Here is a 24,031-nt window from a genome sequence, read left to right as displayed (position 1 = left end):
TTCATATCTGAATTTTCTCAAAGAGGTGAAAAAATTAAAAATTTCTGCTCTAGATTCTTCGTAGAAGATGGAAATAGTTATACTTCGATTCTGAATATTCTCCATGAATAGAAAAGGGGCCCAGTTTAATTCTGAGTTTTCTCGAAGAAGTGACTGATGAAAGAGTTCTCTTCTGAGTTTTTGCCCACGAAGAGAAAAAAGTTCCACTTTAATTCTGAGTTTTCTCAACGAAGTGAAGAAAAGTTCAGGTTCTCTTCTAAAATTTTCTAAAAGAAAAGAAAAAAGTTACAGTTCAATTCTAATTTTTTCCAAAGAAAATTAAAAGATTCCACTTCAGTTCTTAATTTTCTCAAAGACATAAAAAATTTAAAGTTCTGTTCTAAGCTTTTCCATAGAAGATAGAAAAAAGTTATACTTTGATTGTGAATATTCTCCATGAAGATAAAAAGTTCCACTTTAATTCTAAATTTTCTCAACGAAGTGAAGAAAAGTTCAAGTTCTCTTCTGAAGCTTCTCAAAAGAAAAGAAATAAGTTACAGATCAATTCTAATTTTTTCCAAGAAAATGTCCGTAGTAGATAGAAAAAAGTTATACTTTGATTGTGAATATTCTCCATGAAGATAAAGAGTTCCACTTTAATTCTGGGGTTTTCTCGAAGATGAGCAAAAATGTTCAAGTTCTCTTCTGAAGATAAAAAGTTCCACTTCCATTCTGAGTTTTCTCAATAAAGTAAAGAAAAGTTCAAGTTCTCATCTGAATTTTCTCAAAGAAAGAATAATTTTAAGATCAATTCTAATTTTTCTTTAGATAAAATAAAAAGGTTCCACTTTGGTTCTGATTTTTCTCAAAGAGATGAAAAATTTAAAGTTCCGTTATAAATTTCTCGTAAAATATAGATAAAAGTTAAAGATAGGTTATCAACAAATGCTAAGAATATAAGAAGTTCCACATAATGTTTGAGGATTCTTAGAGAAGTGCAAAAACGTTATAGTTTTCTTCTGAATATAAAAAGTTTTACTTTAATTCTGGGTTTTATCCAAGAAGGGAAGAAGAGTTCAAGTTCTCATCCGAATTTTCTCAAAGAAAGAGAAGTTATACATCAAATCTAATTTTTCTAGAGAAAATAAAAAGGTTCCACTTCAGTTCTGATTTTTCTCAAAGAGGTGAAAAAAAATTTAAAGTTCTGTTCTAAATCTCTCGTAAAAGATAGAAAAAGTTATATTTTGATTGTGATTGTTCGCCATGAAGGTAAGGAGTTCCACTTTAATTCTGAGTTTTCTCAAAAAAGTGCAAAAATGTTCAAGTTCTCTTCTGAGTTTTCTAAAAGAAGAAAAAAAGTTCTACTTCAGTTCTGAATTTTTGAGACATGAAAAAAATTTAAAAGTTCTGTCTTAAATTTCTCCTTAGAAGATAGAAAAGAAGTTACGGTTGAATTCTGAATATTCACAATTAAGATATAAAAAGTTCCACTTTAGATATGAGTTTTCAGGCAAAAGTGAAAAAAAGTTCAAGTCCTCACCAGAAGATAAAAACTTCCACTTTTAATTCTGATTTTTCTAAAAAGATCAAACAAAAGCGCAAGTCCCTTTTTGAATGCTCCAAAATAAAAAAAAATTACAGTTCAATTCTAAATTTTTTCATAGAAGTTAGAAAAAATTTAAACTTCGATTCTGAATTTTTCTCCAAGAAGAGAAAAGGTTCTGCTTTAATTCTGTATTTTCTCAAAGAAGTGAATAAAAGTTCAAGTTTTCTTCTGAATGTTTTCCCAAAGAAGAGAAATGGTTCCACTTTAATTCTGAGTTTTCACAACGAAGTGAAAAATGTTCAAGTTATCTTCTGAATTTTCTCAAAGGAAAGAAAAAAGCTATAGTTCAGTTCAAATTTTTCCAAAGAAAACGAAAATTTTCCGACTTTTTAATAAACATTCTAAGTGTTTACATTCTAGCGTATCTTAAAAATAATAGATACATAACAAAGTAATGCATAAAATATTTTTATTGAAATAACGATATGTAGAATATTAACATACAAATATGTCACATACATTATTACATATTATTAGTATTATTGAGCAAATTTAAATATTATTAAGACATGCAAAAAATTATGTTAATTTAGGTTCACTTAGAGTGGTGCGCCACTCTAAGTAAACCTAAATTAACCTAACTTTTTGCATGTCTTTTTCACACACTGGAAGGATAAACACCTGCATCATATTTAAAAAAAGTAAACATGAATTATTTGAGAAAATTGTGTACAAATGATAAAGTCATTGTTGCCTTGAATGCTGACAAAGAGATACATTTGAACTATGAAACAAGTAGTAGTGGAGATGTTATTGGGAATGCATGCTTACGTTGTCATGACAGCGAGGAGTTAAATTCTTTTGGAGTACCCAAGAGTTTCCATCATACAAATTTTGGATTTGTGAAAGTATCATTTTCGGAGAAGTTAGTACTCAAAGAGAATGCCAACATAAAAATAATAGTTGATGAAGAGGGGCAACTTCTAGCTAATGTTCTGCTAACATGTTACTCGTTGATAGATCTTATCGTCATCTTTCCGGTGTTAGCATTCGAGTGAAAGCTAAGGGAAATAGAAGACATGCATACTGCTGCACCAATATCATAAGTCATATCTTGTCTACGTGCCAGAACTGGTACCTCTGTAAAAATAATGTGATAATAGACAATGAAATCGCTGGCAAAATAAAAAGGGCATTGGCAGAGAATATCGGTAATGAATATGAAGATAACTTAATGGAGAAAAAAGCAAAAGTGAACATTATTACTGCCAATGATCATAAAGTCAATGAATCAAATAATGCCACAGATGAAAAGCGTATTGAACCTGTAGGTTACATCCCAGTAAAAATTGCACATGACTCAAAATGGAATAATGATTATTCTGCTGGTTATGAATTTTTGACATAACACCTTTAAATTAGGTGATGTTTTCTTAGACCACACTGCCGTTCTAATACGAACAAATAAACTCAAATGGGGATAAATCCATTTACTTAGACAGTGAAAAAACAGGTACAAGAGTCCAGATATTTCGGTCACATAAACAGCGACCGTCTTCCGTAGATCTACTAAAATAATAAAATTGAAACTAGCATATTTATATACAACAAAATAAGTAACTTTCCGGGTCATTCACAAAATAATGAACTTCCGGATAATTCACTGGATTATTTTCAGAGAGAGTTCATTGACAAAGTTCATTCAAAGTTCTTGATGTAAATTTTCTTCTTTAGTCTTGCCCAAATGTAAAACAGATTTCAAATGAATTTGTTCATCTACTGGTTATGAACTAAGAGAGGAGGGTAACTCTAGTATAAAGATAGAGCATGATGATTTATTTTATGGAACAGATTCAAAATATCCAACGTTGCTCAATAATATTAATAATGTGTAATAATACATGTAACATATTTTTATGTTAATATTCTACATGTCGTTATTTTGATAAAAATATTTTATGCATTACATTGTTATATTTACATTATTTTTAGGGTACGCTTGCATGTCAAACGTTTATAATGTTTATTAAAAATTCGGAGATTTTTTATTTTCTTTGGAAAAAATTAGAATTGGGCTGTAACTTTTTTCTTTTCTTTGAGAAATTCAGAAGAGAACTTGAAGTTTTCTTCACTTCGTTTTGAAAACTCAGAATTAAAGTGGATCCTTTTCTCTTCTTTGGGAAAACATTCAGAAGAGAACTTGAACTTTTCTTCACTTTTTTGCGAAAATACAGAATTAAAGCACAACTTTTTCTCTTCTTGGGGAAAAATTCAGAATCGAAGTATAGCTTTTTTCAGACTTTTATGGAAAAATTTAGAATTGTACTGTAAGTTTTTTTATTTGAGAAAATTCAGAAGAGAACTTGAACTTTTCTTCACTTCTTCGAGAAAACTCAGAATTAAAAGTGGAACTATTTATCTTCAGATGAGGACTCGAACTTTTCTTCACTTCTCTGAGAAAACTCAGAATTAAAGTGGAACTTTTTATATCTTCATGGAGAATATTCAGAATTCAACTGTAATGTCTTTTCTATCTTCTACGGAGAAATTGAAAACAGAACTTTTAATTTTTTTTCATGTGTCAAAAATTAAGAACTGAAGTAGAACTTTTTTCTCTTCTTTGGTAAAATTCAGAATTGAGCTAACTTTTTTTTCTCGTCTTTAAGAAAATTCAGAAGAGATCTTCAACATTTTTGCACTTCTTTAAGAAAACTCAGAATTAAAGTGGAACTCTTTACCTTCATGGCGAATTTTCACAATCAAAGTATAAATTTTTCTATCTTTTACGAGAAATTTAGAACAGAACTTTAAATTTTTTCACCTCTTTGAGAAAAATCAGAACTGAAGTGGAACCGTTTTATTTTCTCTGGACAAAATTAGAATTGAACTGTAACTTTTTTTGGAGAAAATTCAGAAGAGAACTTGAACTTTTCTTCACTTCTTCGAGAAAACTCAGAATTAAAAGTGGAACTATTTATCTTCAGAAGAGACCTTGAACTTTTTTTTCACTTCTCTGAGAAAACTCAGAATTAAAGTGGAACTTTTTATATCTTCATGGAAAATATTCAGAACTCAACTGTAACTTTTTTTCTATCTTCTAAGGAGAAATTGAGAACAGAACTTTTGAATTTTTTTCATGTCTCAAAAATTCAGAACCGAAGTAAAACTTTTTTCTCTTCTTTGGTAGAATTCAGAATTGAGCTAACTTTTTTCTTCTTTAGGAAAATTCAGAAGAGAACTTCAACATTTTTGCACTTCTTTGAGAAAACTCCAAATTAAAGTGGAACTCTTTATCTTCATGGCGAATTTTCACAATCAAAGTATAACTTTTTCTATCTCTTACGAGAAATTTAGAACAGAACTTTAAATTTTTTCACCTCTTTGAGAAAAATCAGAACTGAAGTGGAACCGTTTTATTTTCTCTGGACAAAATTAGAATTGATCTGTAACCTTTTTTGGAGAAAATTCAGAAGAGAACTTTAACTTTTCTTCACTTTATTAAGAAAACTCAAAATTAAAGTGGAACTTTTTATCTTCAGAAGAGAAGTTGAAAATTTTTGCCCTTCTTTGAAAACACTCAGAATTAAAGTGGAACTCTTTATCTTCATGGCGAATATTCACAATCAAACTATAACCTTTTCCTATCGTCTATGAAAAATTTGGAACAGAACTTTAAATTTTTTCATCTCTTTGAGAAGAATCAGAACTGAAGTGGGACCTTTTTATTTTCTTAGGAAAAATTAGAACTGATCTGTAAATTATTTCTTTTCATTGAAAAAATTCAAAAGAAAACTTGAACTTTCTTTCACATCGTTGAGAAAACTTAGAATCAAAGTGGAACTTTTTATCTTCATGGAGAATATTCACAATCAAAGTATAACTTTTTTCTATCTTCTACAAACAAATTTTGAACAGAACTTTAAATTTCTTATGTCTTTGAGGAAATTAAGAACTGAAGTGGAAGCTTTTTTATTTTCTTTGGAAAAAATTAGAATTGAACTGTAGCTTTTTTCTTTTCTTTGAGAAAATTTGAGAAGAGAACATGAACTTTTCTTCACTTCGTTAAGAAAACTCAGAATTAAAGAGGAACTTTTTTCTCTTCAGAAGAGAACTTGAACAATTTTGCACTTCTTTGAGAAGATTCAGAATTAAAGTGGAACTCTTTATCTTCATGGCGAATATTCACAATCAAAGTAAAACTTTCTTCTATCTTCTATGAAAAATTTGAAACAGAACTTAACATTTTTTTATCTCTTTGAGAAAAATCAGAACTGAAGTGGAACCTATTTATTTTCTCTGGAAAAAATAGAATTGATCTGTAACTTATTTCTTTTCATTGAGAAAATTCAGAAGAGAACTTGAACTTTTCTTCACTTTTTTAAGAAAACTTAGAATAAATGTGGAACTTTTTATCTTCATGGAGAATATTCACAGTCAAATTATTACTTTTTTTATCTTCTACGGAAAAAATTTGAACAGAACTTAAAATTTTTTTTATGCCTTTGAGAAAATCAAGAACTGAAGTGGAAGCTTTTTTATTTTCTTTGGTATAAATTAGAATTGAACTGCAACTTTTTTCTTTTCTTTGAGAAAATTTCAGAAGAGAACATGAACTTTTCTTCACTTCGTTATGAAAACTCAAAATTAAAGTGGAAATTTTTTCTTTTCGTGGGGAAAAATTCAGAAGAGAACTTGAACTTCATTCACTTCTTTGAGAAAACTCAGAATTAAATTGGACCCTTTTACTATTTATCTAGAATATTCTGAATCGAAATATAACTGTTTTCATCTTCAAAGAAAAATCTAGAACAGAACTTTTAACTTGTTTCACCTTTTTGAGAAAATTCAGAAATGAAGTGGAACCTTTTTTTGAATAAATAGAATTGATCTGTAACTTTTTTTCTTTGAGAAAATTCAGAAGAGAACTTGAAATTTTCTTTCCTTCATTGAGAAAACTCAGAATTAAAGTAGAACTTTTTATCTTGATGGCTAATTCTCACAAACAAAGTATGAATTTTTTCTATCTTCAACAGAAAAATTTAAAAATGAGCTTTAAATTTTTTATGTCTTTGAGAAAATTAGGAATTGAAGTGGAACCTTTTTTTTCTTTGGAGAAAATTAGAATTGAACTGTACCTTTTTTCTTTTTATTGTGAAATTTTCAGAACAGAACTTGAACTTTTCTTCACTTCTTTGAGAAAACTCAGAATTAAAATGGAACTCTTTATCTTCATGGCGAATATTCATAATTAAAGTATAACTTTTTTGTATCTTCTACGAAAAATTTGGAACAGAACTTTAAATTTTTTTTCACGTCTTTGAGAAAAATCAAAACCGAAGTGGAACCTTTTTATTTTCATTGGAAAAAATTAGAATTGATCTGTAACTTATTTTTTTTTATTTGAGAAAATTCAGGAAAGATATTGACCTTTTCTTCACTTAATGAGAAAACTCAGAATTAAAGTGGAATTTTTTATCTTCAGCAGAGAACTTGAACATTTTTACACTTCTTTGAGAAAACTCAGAATTAAAGTGGAACTTTTTATTTTCATGGCGAATATTCACAATCAAAGTATAACTTTTTTCTATCTTTAACGAGAAATTTAGAACAGAACTCAAAAATTTTTTCATCTCGTCGAGAAAAATCAGAACTGAAGTGGAACCTTTTTATTTTCTTTAGAAAAAATTAGAATTGATCTGTAACTTATTTCTTATCACTGAGAAAATTCAGAAGAGAGCTTGAACTTTTCTCTACTTCGTTGAGAAAGCTTGGAATTAAAGTGGAACTTTTTTTGAATTTTTAAAATATTAAATGTAGATTTTTTATGTTTATAGTATGTTGTATGTCACTTTAGGACATGTAAAAATTAAAAGTTGGAAAAAAGTGGTTGCGGTCCTTGATGGTTCCAATCCATTTGGAAATTTCCGACTGTTAGAAATGAATAGTTGTTAGCACATGGGAGGGTTGTATAGGCATCCAGATATAAATTTTTATATAAAAATGCCAATATATAGCTACATACGTTTCAGCTAGACTATCTCAGAGTGTCAAAAATTAATTCAGTTTACAAATAAAACGCATTTAGGAAAGATCAGAAACTTTTAAACATCCTTCAAAGAAAACAAAATGCAGAAAAAACTTGACGGTTTAAATGAATAAACTATAAATCTCAGTTTGACAAAATGTCACATAGTGTCCTTTGAATCAGCACAGGCGATATTCTACAAGTGGCTCTACCTTTTACTTGGATTTATAGTATTTTCATTTCTTTTTGTTTACCTCTTTGACATTTAAGCTTAATTAATAACCTTTAATCTGCCAAAAACTGTTTGACAGATTTTGTTGGTTTTTTACTCTTAATTTCGAAATTGTTCACCCATGTAAGGTTTTACCTTGGGATATAATTTTTATTCTTTTTTTAAGAGACCGAAAAATACATCCCCTCCCCCTTTCTTCCAAGTAATGTCCACATTATAGAATATTTGAGCTAAATTCTCAACCTAAAGGATGTGGAGTATATGGCAGTTTCTTTCATCCATATGAAGCTCCTAATATCACTCTTGTTGAAGAGTATTATCTCTTGCTAGGTAAAAAATGACGACTGTGTTTTTTTCAATTCTGTTTGTTTCCACAATTTCAATAAAATTGCCTTTTAAAAATATTTTAACTTTTAGGCTGCGAAAAAAATTAGTTCGTTGAATTTTTGCACGAAGCGGCGATTTTACTCACTTAATTTGAATTGAGTTAAGAATTTCAATAAGTCAAATAAACGTAAAAAATAAAAAACATCTATCAATTTTCAATTCTGGTCGTCAAATACAACAGCTCCACTGACTTTGAGACGTGAGGTTTATTATCGACATGTTTTAAAAGCAAAAGCAAATGAAAAAAAAATCCATTAGTCTCTTTTCCTCGAAATAAAACGTTTTGAATTTGACATACCCAGTGAGCCCTCGGATCATCCCCGACCCCCCCCCCCAAAAAAAAATTTATTAAAGTTTTCATAAATCACCTACATTGTTTAATATTTCCATCAGCTCATTTTGAGAAAGAAGGGCATGAGAATGTACCTAGTGAGCCCTTGGATCATTCTCCACCTCACTAAGAAAATATTAAAGTTTTCCAAAGTCACTACATTGTTTAATATATCCACCAGCTAATTTTGAAAAAGAAGGGCATAGGAATGTACCCAATGAGCCCTCGGATCACCCCCCACCCCCGAAAAAAATATTAAAGTTTTCATAAGTCGCCTACGTTGTTTAATAATTTCGCCAGCTCATTTTGAAAAAGAAAGTGCACATAAATGTACCCAGTGAGTCCCCGGATCATCCCCCTACTCCCTAAAAAAAAAATTAAAGTTTTCATAAGTCGCCTACATTGTTTAATATTTCCACCAACTAATTTTGATAAAGAAGGGCATATAACCATCTTCGTTTCATATTGTAGGCGCATAAGTAACATGTCAGATTCCTTACAGTCTCATGTCCCTTTGGGCCGATGGGACGTTTATGTTTCGTTAATCCTGAATGCATTTTCTGCACAGTTAAATTAGCAGATCGGTAAAATTGTTTAAAAATAGTTGTTTTCAATGTGTATAATTTCTGAAAATGGTGATAGTTTTCTTTTTAATATTGATATTTATAGCTGGATGTCTGCAAGAGCTGTTGGAGTGGAAGTGTCTAAGGTTAGTAATTTTTAGAAGTAGTAATCAGGAATCATTTAGGTCACAGGGAACTTATAAAAAGATAATGTTAAGCAAAAAAGTGTTAGAATTGAATGTTCAGTCTGTTCGCTTGTCTAACTCCGAAAGATGAGGTCTGATATGACGTTTTGATAAATTTTTTCTTACACATTTATAACTCTTAAATGAGCCTCTATATTGAAAATTGAACTTTGGGTATTATAGCTACCACAACCAAGAAATTCTAACGTTTTCTTTAATTTTATTTTAATATTGATTTTATTGTTGGATGTCTGCATGAACAGTTGAAGTGGAAGTGTCTAAGGTTAGTAATTTTTAGAAGTCGTCATCAGCAATCATTTAGGCCATGGGGAACTTTTAAAAAGATAATGTTAAGCAAGGATGTGTCAGAATTGAATGTTTAATCTGTTCACTTGTCTAACTCCCGAAAGATGAGGTCTGATATGACATTCTGATAACTTATTTCTTGTACATTTATAATTCTTAATGGAGCCTCTATATTAAAAATTGGAACTTGTGTATTATAGCGACCCCTGCCTAGAAATTCTAACTTTTTCCTTAATTTTCTTTTAATATTGATTTTATTGCTGGATGTTTGCATAAACAAATAAAGTGGAAATGTTTAAGGTCTAGTAATTTTTAGAAGTCGTAATGAGGAATCCTTTAGGTCATGGGGAACTTCTAAAAAGATAATGTTAAGCAAGAAAGTGTCAGAATTGAATGTTCAATCCGTTCGCTTGTCTAACTCCCGAAAGATGAGGTCTGAAAGACGTTCTTATAATTTTTTTCTTACACATTTATAACTCTTAATGGAACCTTTATATTAAAAATTGGAACTTGTGTATTATATCGACCGCAACCTAGAAATTCTAACTTTTTCCTGTCCAAATAACCCCCTGAAAGGTTAATTAATCTTTGATGAGTCCATTTTTCTGGCAACTGTGCGCTGATACGTTTAAATTCCCAGGAATCTGGCTCAGTACTATGTTCAATCTCTATTAATCTCCTTGTGGCTCTGAAAAATATCTAATATGTCCTACTGCTAAGACTATACATACATAGTGGACATGTATAAGACATTTTTTCTGGTTTCCATTGTCAACTCTCTCACAGCTAAAATGAAACTGATCTACGTTCGATAAATTAAGAGGGGGAGAGAGGAGAGAGAGGAGTACTTTTGTGACGTTACATAACCTGTTTGTACGAGAGAGAGTCATCTACATAGAATCTATGGCAATGTATTCAAAAGTATATCCACGACATTATTTGCTTTGTTTCAATTAATATATCGATAAATTGAGTAAAAACATTTGAGTCACGTCGTAAAAGCCTCATACAATAGTCTAAAGGTGGAGAATAATTCCCAATTATATTGGTAAGTGTTCTTTGAGAAAATATTTTCCGTTGAAGTGATAACTCGAGAAAATCGTCATCTAGAATCAATTGTTTTTCCATAATCATAAGTTTCGACTTAATTCTCTCTTTCTCAAATTCATTCTTTTTTCAATCCTAACACTCTCACCTCTGACTCTAGACTAACCATGTTTCGTTCTACTTCAAGAATATTCAATAACCTACTTTTAAAGAAAAAATCTAACAAAAAGAAAGGGAACATTTTCGATTGCGAAACAATTTTATTGTTTGTGAGCATAATTACAACAATAATATATTACACATATACAATTACCGATATAACTTATTGTCCTCAATATACTTTACTATTGCATTTGAAGCACTTTGAAGTCATTGTATATGTATTATATCGACTTTCGAAGCGAAGCATAATTGGTCCTTCAATTAATTTTACTCAAAGATCTTCCCACTCGAGACACGTCTTCCCACGTCTTCCCACTCGAGACAAAGTCGAGATCCTCTTGTGATTTCTACCGCAATGTTTGGTGCTCTTGTATCATTCCTGCTGCTGCTGCTACCAGCTCCACTGTCAACTTCTAATAGTGTAAACATACCACTCATTATTGCAAATGTATATCTTGACAAATAAATAAACGAGTAAAGTCAAACTGTTATCACTCCTTGAATTCTATTCTCACACTAATATCAACTATACTGACAATTCTTCTTTATATTAGTTGCACTTGCTAAGACCTCTTGGGGCTATTGCGCCAATCCAATGATAATAATTCCTAGAAGTCCGGTCTGATGTCACATAGCTTAGTATTTCTAGCTCGGTGATTGGCCTAGAAACAAACAGCTTGTGGCTGTGACATCGCTTGTCCCAGTATGTTCTGTAACCTTCCTAATAGAAACATCACGGATGCGTGTTTATTTGTTGTTTTTTCCCCAGGGATGATTGTATCAACCCAGTGGTCCTATAGTATCGTGTGAAGGCTCATTGGAACGGAAATTAGAAACTCTAGTACCGTTTTGAAGTAACCAAAAATTGGAGGACAGCTAGGCCCACTCATCCGCTCATTTTCCCCCAAAGTCATCTGATCAAAATGTTGAGATAACCATTTTGTTGAGCATAGTCTAAAACAGTTTTAGTTAGAGTTATAGTTTACTTTAGTTTTAGTTAAGAGTTTTAGTTTAGACTTAAAGTTTAGTTTTAGTTAAGAGTTTTAGTTTAGAGTTCTAGTTTAGTTTTAGTAAAGAGTTTTAGTTTAGAGTTGTAGTTTAGTTTTAGTTACGAGTTTTAGTTTAGAGTTTAGAGTTTTAGTTTAGAGTTTAGAGTTTTAGTTAGAGTTATAGTTTAGTTTAATTTTAGTTAAGAGTTTTAGTTTAGACTTTAGAGTTTTAGTTTAGAGTTTGGAGTTTTAGTTAGAGTTATAGTTTAGTTTAATTTTAGTTAAGAGTTTTAGTTTAGACTTTAGAGTTTTAGTTTAGAGTTTAGAATTTAGTTAGAGTTATAGTTTAGTTTAATTTTTGTTAAGAGTCTTAGTTTAGAGCTATAGTTTAGATTAGTTGTAGTTCAGAGTCGAGAGTTTCAAGTTAAACTTTCAGCACTGAGAGTTATAGTTAGAGTTATATTTATTATAGTTTTAGTTAAGTGTTTTAGGACTTATAGTTTAGTTTTAGCTAAACGTTTTATTTTAGAGTTTTAGCCTAGAGTCATAGCTTAGAGTTTTTCCTTGCACTTTTAGTTCAGTTTAGTTTTAGATAAGAGTTTTACTTTAGAGTTTCAGTTCGGTATTAGCTTACAGTTTTAGGTAGAGTTATAGCAGTTAAGAGTTTTAGTTTAGAGTTTAGAGTTTTAGTTTAGAGTCTTAGCTTAGAGTTTTAGTTAGAGTTATAATTTAGTTAAGAGTTTTAGTATAGAGTTTAGAGTTTTAGTTTAGCGAATTAACTTAGAGTTTACTTAGAGTTTTAGTTAGAAACTTAGTTTAGTTTAATTTTAGTTAAGAGTTTTAGTTTAGAGTCTTAGCTTAGAGTTTTAGTCAGAGTTATAGTTTTAGTTTAGTTTTACTTAAGAGTTTTAGTTTAGAGATTGGAGTTTTAGTTTCGAGTCCTAACTTAGAGTTTTAGTTAGAGTTATAGTTTAGTTTAGTTTTTGTTAAGAGTTTTAATTTAGACTTGTAGTTTAGTTTTAGTTAACAGTTTTACTTTAGAGTTGTAGTTCAGTTTTAGTTAAGATTTTTATTTTAGAGTTTTAGCTTAGAGTTTTAGTTAGAGTTATAGTTTTAGTTTAGTTAGGAGTTTTAGTTTAGTTAAGAGTTTTAGTTTAGCGTAAAGAGCTAGGTGTTGAACACATTTTTTCTTTGAAATGCTAGACTTGGAATATTTTTATTACAGTTTACATACAAAAAAGTTAGGTTTTTCTACGTTTAAGTTAGGTTAGGTTAGGTTATCATGAGCTCTCATGATAACCTAACTTAACTTAAACGTGGAGAAACCTAACTTTTTTGTATTTAAACCGTAATAAAAATATTCCAAGTCTAGCATTTTAAAGAAAGAATGTGTTCAACACCTAGCTCTTTGCGCTAAACTAATACTCTTAACTAAACTAAAACTCCTAAACAAAACCTAAACTAAAACTATAACTCTAACTAAAACTCTAAGCTAAAACTCTAAAGTAAAAATCTTAACTAAACTAAACTACAAGTCTAAAGTAAAACTCTTAACTAAAACTAAACTACAAGTCTAAATTAAAACTCTTAACAAAAACTAAACTAAACTATAACTCTGAATTAAAACTAAACTAAACTATAACTCTAACTAAAACTCTAAGTTAGAACTCGAAACTAAAACTCCAATCTCTAAACTAAAACTCAACTAAAACTAAACTAAAACTATAACTCTGACTAAAACTCTAAGCTAAGACTCTAAACTACCACTCTTAACTAAAATTAAACTAAAATATATTTCTAGCTAAAACTCTAATTTAAGACTCTAAACTAAAACTCTAAACTAAAACTCTTAACTAAACTATAACTCTAAACTAAAAATCTTAACTAAAACTAAACTACAACTAAAACTAAAATTCTAAACTAAGACTCTAAACTAAAACTCTAAACTCTAGGCTAAAACCCTAAACTAAAACTTTTAACTAGAACTATACTAAACTATACCTCTAACTAAAACTCCAAGCTAAGACTCTAAACTAAAACTCTTGACTTTAAACTAAAACTCTTAACTACTATAACTCTAAAAAAAACAGTAAGCTAATACCAAACTGAAACTCTAAACTAAAACTCTTATCTAAAACTAAACTGAACTAAAAGTGTAAGAAAAAACTCTAAGGACTCTAGGCTAAAACTCTAAACTAAAACGTTTAGCTAAAACTAAACTATAAGTCCAAAAACACATAACTAAAACTAAAATAAACATAACTCTAACTATAACTCTCAGTGCTGAGTGTCAAACTTGAAACTCTAGACTCTGAACTACAACTAAACTAGACTATAACTCTAAACTAAAACTCTTAAAAAAATTAAACTAAACTATAACTCTGACTAAAACTCTAAACCCTAAACTAAAACTCTGAAGTCTAAACTAAACTCTTAACTAAAATTAAACTAAACTATAACTCTAACTAAAACTCTAAGCTAAGACTCTAAGCTAAAACTCTAAACTCTAAACTAGAACTATTAACTAAATTTAAACAATAACTCTAAATTAAAACTCTTTACTAAAACTAAAAAACAACTCTAAGCTTAAACTCTTAACTAAAACTAAACAATAATTATAAAATAAAACTCTAAATTAAAACTAAAGTAAACTATAACTCTAACTAAAACTCTAAATTGACACTCTAAATTAAAACTCCAGACTCTAAACTAAAACTAAAACTAAACTATAACTCTAACTAAAACTCTAAACTCTAAAATAAACTCTTATCTAAAACTAAACAACACCTCTAAAACAAAATTCTTAACTAAAACTAAACTAAACTATAACTCTAACTAAAACTCTAAGCTAAGACTCTAAACTAAAACTCTAAACTCTAAACTAAAACCCTAAACTAAAACTCTTAACTACAACTATACTAAACTATACATCTAACTAAAACTCTAAGCTAAGACTCTAAACTAAAATTCTAAACTCTAAACTAAAACTCTTAACTGCTATAACTCTAACTAAAACAGTAAGCTAATATCAAACAGAAACTCTAAACTAAAACTCTTATCTAAAACTAAATTGAACTAAAAGTGCAAGGAAAAACTCTAAGCTATGACTCTAGGCTAAAACTCTAATCTAAAACGTTTATCTAAAACTAAACTATAAGTCCAAAAACACTTAACTAAAACTAAAATAAATATAACTCTAACTATAAATCTAAATGCTTAGAGTCTAACTTGAAACTCTAGACTCTGAACTACAACTAAACTAGACTATAACTCTAAACTAAAACTCTTAAAAAAATTAAACTAAACTATAACTTTAACTGAAATATAAAACGCTAAGATAAAACTCTGAACTCAAAACTAAAACTCTTAACTAAAATTAAGCCGTGCTATAACTGCAACTCGAACTAAAATCGAACACTCTAATCTATAACTCTAACCTCTTAATTAAAAACCTTCATTAGATATACACTGTAAGTCTAAACTAAAACTCTCTACTAAAACTAAAATATAACTCTAAACTAAAACTCTTAACTAAAACTAAACTATAAGTCTAAACTAAAACTCTTAACTAAAACTAAAGTACACTATAACTCTAACTAAAACTCTAAGCTAACACTCTAAATTAAAACTCTAGACTCTAAACTAAAACTAAAACTAAACTAAACTTTAACTCTAACTAAAACTCTAAACTCTAAACTAAAACTCTTATCTAAAACTAAACAACACCTCTAAAGTAAAATTCTTAACTAAACTAAACCATAACTCTAACTAAAACTCTAAGCTAAGACTCTAAACCAAAACTCCGAATAAAAACTAAACTAAACTATAACTGTAACTAAAACTCTAAGCTAAGACTCAACACTAAAACCCCAAAATCTAAACTAAAACTCTTAACTAAAACTAAACTAAAACTATAACTCTAACTAGAACTCTAAAGTAAAACTGTGAACTAAAACTATAAACTCTAAACTAAAACTCTTAAGTAAAACTTAACTAAAGATCTAAACTAAAGCTCCTAACTAAAACTAAACTAAACCGTAACTTTAAACTGAAATTAAAGTAAACTATAACTCTAACTAAAACTGTAAGCTAACACTCAAAATTAAAACTCAAGACTCTAAACTAAAACTAAACTAAACTATAACTCTAACTAAAACTCTAAGCTAACACTCTAAATTAAAACTGTATACTATAAAATAAAACTAAACTAAACTATAACTCTAACTAAAACTCTAAACTCTAAACTAAAACTCTTATCTAAAACTAAACAACACCTCTAAACTAAAATTCTTAACGAAACTAAACTATAACTCTAGCTACAACTCTAAGCTAAGACTCTAAACTAAAACTCTGAATTAAAACTAAGCTAAACTATAACTCTAACTAAAACTCTAAGCTAAGACTCAAAACTAAAACCCCAATATCTAAACTAAAACTCTTAACTAAAACTAAACTAAAACTATAACTCTAACTAGAACTCTAAAGTAAAACTGTAAACTAAAACTATAAACTCTAAACTAAAACTCCTAAGTAAAACTAAACTAGAGATCTAAACTAAAGCTCCTAACTAACACTAAACTAAACTATAACTTTAAACTAAAATTAAAGTAAACTATAACACTAACTAAAACTCTAAGCTAACACTCTAAATTAAAACTAAAAACTCTAAACTAAAACTAAACTAAACTATAAATCTAACTAAAACTCTAAACTCAAACTAAACAACACCTCTAAACTAAAATTCTTAACTAAAACTAAACTAAACTATAACTCTAACTAAAACTCTAATGAAAGACTTTAGACAAAAGCCCTAAATCATAAACTAAAATTTTAAACTAGTATAACTCTAACCAAAACTATAAGCTAATATAAAACTGAAACTCAAAACTAAAACTCTTATTTAAAACTAAACTGAAATAAAAGTGCAAGGAAAAACTCTAATCTATGACTCTAGGCTAAAACTCTAAACTAAAACGTATTGCTAAAACTAAACTACAAATCCAAAAACACTTAACTAAAACTAAAATAAAATATAACTGTAACTAAAACTCTAAGTGCTGAGAGTCTAACTTGAAACTCTAGAATCTGAACTACAACTAAACTAACTAAAACTGTAAGCTAATATCAAAATATAACTCTAAACTAAAACTCATATCTAAAACTATGCAACAACTCTAAACTAAAACTCTTAACTAAAACTAAACTAAACTAAAACTCTAAAGTAAAACTAAACAAAAACTCTAAACTAAAACTCTTAATTAAAACTAAAACTATACTACAATTCTAAACTAAGACTCGTAACTAAAACTAAACTATAAGTCTAAACCAAAACTCTTAACTAAATCTAAACTAAACTGTAACTCTAACTATAACTCTAAGCTAACACACTAAATTAAAACTCTAGACTCTAAACTAAAACTAAAATAAACTATAACTCTAACTAAAACTCTAAAATCTAAAATAAAACTCTTATCTAAAACCAAACAACAAATCTAAACTAAAATTCTTAACTAAAACTAAACTAAACTATAACTCTAACTAAAACTCTAAGCTAAGACTCAAAACTAAAACTCCAATATCTAAACTAAAACTCTTAACTAAAACTAAACTAAAACTATAACTCTAAAAAAACTCTAAATTAAAACTGTAAACTAAAACAATAAACATTAAACTAAAACTGTAAGCTAATACCAAACTGAAACTCTAAACTAAAACTCTCATCCAAAACTAAATTAAACTAAAAGTGCAAGGAAAAACTCTAAGCTATGACTCTAGGCTAAAACTCTAAACTAAAACGTTTGGCTAAAACTAAACTACAAGTCATAAAACACTTAAATGAAACGAAACTAATCTATAACTCCAACTAAAACTCTAAGTGCTGAGAGTTTAACTTGAAACTCTAGACTCTGAACTACAACTAAGCTAAACTATAACTCTAACTACAACTGTAAGCTAATATCAAACTAAAACTCTAAACTAAAACTCATATATAAAACTAAACAACAACTCTAAACTAAAACTCTTAACTAAAACTAAACTAAACTACAACTTTAAACTAAAACTAAACAACAACTCTAAATTAAAACTGTTAACTAAAACTAAAACTAAACTACAATTCTAAACTAAAACTCTTAACTAAAACTAAACAACAACTCTAAATTAAAACTCTTAACTAAAACTAAAACTAAACTACAATTCTAAACTAAAACTCTTAACTAAAACTAAACTATAAGTCTAAACCAAAACTCTTAACTAAAACTATAGTAAACTATAACTCTAACTAAAACTCTAAGCTAAAAATCTAAATTAAAACTCTAAGCTAAAACATCACCTCTAAACTAAAATTCTCAATTAAAACTAAACTAAAATATAACTCTAACTAAAACTCTAAGCTAAGACTCAAAACTAAAACTCCAATATCTAAACTAAAACTCTTAACTAAACCTAAGCTAAAACTATAACTCTAAAAAAACTCTAAAGTAAAACTGTAAACTAAAACAATAAACTCTAAACTAAAACTCTGAAGCTAATACCAAACTTAAACTCTAAACTAGAACTCTTATCCAAAACTAAATTAAACTAAAAGTGCAAGGAAAAACTCTAAGCTATGACTCTAGACTAAAACTTTAAAATAAAACGTTTAGCTAAACTAATCTAAAGCCTAAAAACACTTAACTAAAACTAAAATAAAATATAAATCTAACTAAAACTCTAGGTGCTGATAGTCTAACCTGAAACTCTAGACTCTGAACTACAACTAAACTATAACTATAACTAAAACTGTAAGCTAATATCAAACTAAAACTCTAAATTAAAAATCATATATAAAACTAAACAACAACTCTAAACTAAAACTCTTAACCAAAACTAAACTAAACTACAACTCTAAACTAAAACTAAACAACAACTCTAAACTACAACTCTAAACTAAAACTTAACTACAATTATAAACTAAAACTCTTAACTTAAACTAAACTAAAACTCGAAACTACAACTACTAACTAAAACTGTAGTAAACAATAACTATAACTAAAACTCTAAGCTGGAACTCTGAATTAAAATTCTAGACTCTAAACTAAAATAAACTATAACTCTAACTAAAACTCTAAACTTTAAACTAAAACTCCTATCCAAAACTAAACAACACCTCTAAACTAAAACTCTTAACTAAAACTTAACTATAACTCTAACTAAAACTCTAAGCTAAGACTCAAAACTAAAACTCCAATATCTAAACTGAAACTCTTAACTAAAACTAAACTAAAACTATAACTCTAAAAAAACTCTAAAGTAAAACTGTAAACTAAAACAATAAACTCTAAATTAAAACTCTTTAGCTAATACCAAACTAAAACTCTAAACTAAAACTTTTATCTAAAACTAAATTAAACTAAAAGTGCAAGGAAAAACTCTAAGCTAAGACTCTAGGCTAAAACTCTAAACTAAAACGTTTGGCTAAAACTAAACTACAAGTCCAAAGACACTTAACTAAAACTAAAATAAAATATAACTATAACTAAAACTCTAAGTGCTGAGAGTCTGACTTGAAACTCTAGACTCTGAACTACAACTAAGTTATAACTCTAAATGAAACTTTAAGATAATATCAAACTAAAACTCTAAACTAAAGCTCTTATATACAACTAAACAACAAATCTAAAATAAAACTTTTAACTAAAACTAAATTAAACTACAACTCTAAACTAAAACTCATACTAAAACGAAATAATAAATCCAAACTAAAACTCTTAACAAAAATGAAACTAAATTGTAACCATTACTAAAACTCTAAACTCTAAACTCTAAATTATAACTCTGAAGTCTAAACTAAAACTCTTAAAAAAAATCAAACTAAATTATAAATCTAACTAAAACTCTAAGCTAAGACTCTAAGCTAAAACTCTAAACTCTAAACTAAAACTCCTAACTAAAACTAAACTAAAAATCTAAACTAAAACTCTTTACTAAAACTAAACTACAACTCTAAACTAAAACTCTTAACTAATACTAAACTAAATTAAAAGTGCAACTAAAACTCTACACCCTAAGCTAAAACTCTTATCTAAAATTAAACAACACCTCTAAACAAAAATTCTTAAATAAAACTAAACTAAACTATAACTCTAACAAAAACTCTAAGCTAAGACTCTAAACTAAAATTCTGAACTAAAACTAAGCTAAACTATAACTCTATCTAAAACTCTAAGCTAAGAATCTAAACTAAAACTCTAAACTAAAATTCTATATTGAAAATAAACTAAAGCTATAACTTTAACAAAAACTATAAAGTAAAACTGTAAACTAAGACTATAAACTCTAAACTAAAACTATTATGTAAAACTAAACTAGAGATCTAAACTAAAGCTCCTAACTAAAACTAAACTAAACTATAACTCTAACTAAAACTCCAAGCTAAGACTCTAAACTAAAGCTCTTAACTCTAACTTAAACTCTAAGCTAAGGCTCTAAACTCTAAACAAAAACTCTTAACTAAAATTAAACTAAACTATAAATCTAACTGACACTCCATGCTAAGACTCTAAAGTAAAACTATAAAATCTAAACTAAAACTCGAAACTAATATATCTCTAACTAAGCCTTTAATATTAAGCCAAACTGAATCTGTAAACTGAAACTATTAACTAAACTAGTAATACAAAATAAGACTCTTAACAAAAAAGAAAATAAACTATATCTCTAAATAAAACTACAAAATATGATCTAAAGATATGTATTAAAAGATAAAACTATAGAATAAAATTAAACTGCCCTATGGCTCAAACTAAAAATCAGAGCTAAAACTCTAAACTCTAAACTAGAACTTTTAACTAATGCTAAATTACAACTCTAAACTAAAACTTTTAACTAAAAATAAACTACAACTCTAAACTAAAACTCTTAACTAATACTAAATTAAACTAAAATTGCAACAAAAAACTCTAAGCTAAGACTCTAGGCTAAAATTCTAACTAAAACGTTTAGCTAAAACTAAACTACAAGTCCAGAAACACATCTACAACTAAACTAAACTATAAGTCTAACTAAAACTCTAAGTGATGAGAGTCTAACTTGAAACTCAAGAATCTGAACTACAACTAAACTAAACTATAACTCTAACTAAAACTTTAATATAATATCAAACTAAAACTCTCAACTAAAACTCAAATCTAAAAATAAAAAACAACTCTAAACTAAAACTCTTAACTAAAACTAAACTAAACTACAACTCTAAACTAAAACTCTAAGCTGAGACTCTAAACTAAAACTCTGAATTAAAACTAGACTAAACTATAACTCTAACAAAAACTCTAAGCTAAGACTCTAAACTAAAACTCTAAATTCTCAACTAAAACTAATCTAAACTATAAATAGAACTAAAACTCTAAGCTACGACTCTAAACTCTAAACAAAAGTTCTTAACTAAAACTAATCTAAACTATAACTCTAACTAAAACTCTAAGCTAAGACTCTAAACTGAAACGATAAACTCTAAACTAAAACTCTTAACTACTATAACTCTAACCAAAACTGTAAGCTAATACCAAACTGAAACTCTAAAATAAAACTCTTATCTAAAACTAAACTAAACTAAAAGTGCAATGAAAAACTCTAAGCTTTGACTCTAGTCTAAAATTCTAAACTAAAACGTTTAGCTAAAACTAAACTACAAGTCCAAAAATACTTAACTAAAACTAAAATTAAATATAACTCTAACTAAAATTTTAAGTGCTGAGAGTCCAACTTGAAACCCTAGACTCTGAACTACAACTAAAATAAACTATAATTCTAACTAAAAGTGTAAGCTAATATCAAACTAAAACTCTAAACTAAAACTCATATCTAAAACTAAACAACAACTCTAAACTAAAAACTTTAAACTACAACTCTTAACTAAAACTAAACTATAACTCTAAACTAAAACTCTTAACTAAAACTAAAACTAAACTACAATTCTAAACTAAAACTCCTAACTGAAACTAAACTATAAGTATAAACCAAAACTCTTACATAAAACTAAAGTCAACTGTAGCTCTAACTAAAACTCTAATCTAACTCTCTAAACTAAAACTCTAGAATATGAACTGAACATAAACTAATCTATAAATCGAAATATAAATATAAACTATTAACTAGAACTCTTAAATCGTACTAAACAACAACTATAAATTAAAATTCTTAACTAAAACTAAAATCAACTCTAACTCTAACTAAAACCCTAAGCTAAGATTCTAAACTAAAACTATGAATTAAAACTAAACTAAAACTACAACTCTAACTAAAACTCTAAAGTAAAATTGTAAACTAAAACTATAAACTCTAAACTAAAACTCTTAAGTAAAACTAAACTAGAGATCTAAACTAAAGCTCCTAATTAAAACTAAACTAAACTATAACTCTAACAAAAACTCTAAGCTAAGACTCTAAACTAAAACTATAAATTCTCAACTAAAACTAAACTAAACTATAAATAGAACTAAAACTATAAGCAAAGACTCTAAACTAAAACTCTAAACTCTTAACTAAAACTCTAAGCTAAGAATCTAAAATCTAAACAAAAACTCTTAACTAAAAATAAACTAAACTATAACTCTAACTAAAACTGTAAGCTAAGACTCTAAATTAAAACTCTAAACTCTAAACTAACACTTTTAACTACTATAACTCTAACTAAAACTGTAAGCTAATACCAAACTGAAACTCTAAACTAAAACTCTTATCTAAAACTAAACTAAACAAAAAGTGCAATGAAAAACTTTAGGCTATGATTCTAGGATAAAACTCTAAAATAAAGCTTTTAGATAAAACTAAACTGCAAGTCCCAAAATACTTAACTAAAACTAAAATGAAAAGTAACTCTGACTATAACTCTAAGTGTGAATAGTTTAACTTGAAAGTCTAGACTCTGAACTATAACTAAACTATACTATATCTCTAATTGAATCTGTAAGCTAATATCAAACCAAAACTCTAAACTGAAACTTATATCTAAAAGTAAACAACAACTCTTAACTAAAACTCTTAACGAAAACTAAACTAAACAATATCTACAAACTATAATAATTATCTAAAACTAGACAACAACTATAAACAAAATCTATTAACAATAATTAAGCTAAACTATAAATATAACTGAAACTCTAAACTCTAAACTATTACTCTAAAATTAAACTAAAAATCTTTACTAAAATTAAAGTAAACTATAACTCTAACTAAAACTCTAAGCTAAAACTCTAACCTAAAACTCTAAACTCTAAACTAAAACTCCTAACTAAAACTGAACTAAAAATCTAAAATAAAACTCTATACTAAAACTATACTACAACTCTAAACTAAAACTCTTAACCAATACTAAAATAAAATAGAAGTGCAACGGAAATTCAAGACTCTATATTAAAATTCTTATCAAAAACTCTACAAGACCTCTAAACTAAAATTCTTAAATAAAACTAAACTAAACTATAACTAAAACTAAAACTCTAAGCTATGTTCTAAACTAAAACTCTTAATTAAAACTAAACTAAACTACAACTCTAACTAAAACTCTAAGCTAAGACCCAAAAATAAAACTCTAAACTCTAAACTAAAACTCTTAACTAAAACTAAACTAAAACTATAACTCTAACTAAAACTATAAAGTAAAACTGTAAACTAAAACTATAAACTCTAAACTAAAACTCTTAAGTAAAACTAAACTAGAGATCTAAACTAAAGCTCCTAACTAAAACTAAACTAAAATATAACTCTAACAAAAACTCTAAGCTAAGACTCTAAACTAAAACTCTAAATTCTAACTAAAACCCTAAGCTAAGACTCTAAACTCTAAACAAAAACTATTAACTAAAACTAAACTAAACTATAACTCTAACTAAAACTCAAAGCTAAGACTCTAAACTAATACTCTAAACTCTAAACTAAAACTCTTAACTACTATAACTCTAACTAAAACTGTAAGCTAATACCAAAATGAAACTCTAAACTATAACTCTTAAATAAAACTAAACTATAACTCTAAACTAAAACTCTTAACAAAAATTAAACTAAACTATAACTATAACTAAAACTCTAAGTGATGAGAAAACCTGATTTTTTAAATCAATTGGAAGGATCATACCTCAAGATTATTGTGGCTTTGACTAGATTTTCGGTACAAATGGGCCAGTGGAGTATTCACGGAGAGGGTAGGGATGGAAATTATTCTTTAGATTAGCTAGAGTTAAATTTTTTGCGGTTCTTACTAACATACGATTCTGAAGAGCAAAAAAAGACATGAAGAATCAA

At 27.8% G+C, this 24,031-nt stretch overlaps 1 protein-coding gene across 1 annotated transcript in view; it reads left to right on the top strand.

Moving 5' to 3' along the window:
* Positions 1-24,031, top strand: part of LOC148949038 (uncharacterized) — a 133,007-nt gene that overhangs the window by 80,982 nt on the left and 27,994 nt on the right. The gene's annotated exons all lie outside the window — the stretch shown is intronic.

The sequence above is a fragment of the Artemia sp. Qi Xiang Cuo genome, chromosome 9 (genome assembly GCF_049724085.1).
Source record: "Artemia sp. Qi Xiang Cuo chromosome 9, ASM4972408v1, whole genome shotgun sequence".
Lineage (NCBI taxonomy): Eukaryota > Metazoa > Arthropoda > Branchiopoda > Anostraca > Artemiidae > Artemia > Artemia sp. Qi Xiang Cuo.
This window is presented reverse-complemented; position numbering and strand designations above follow the sequence as displayed.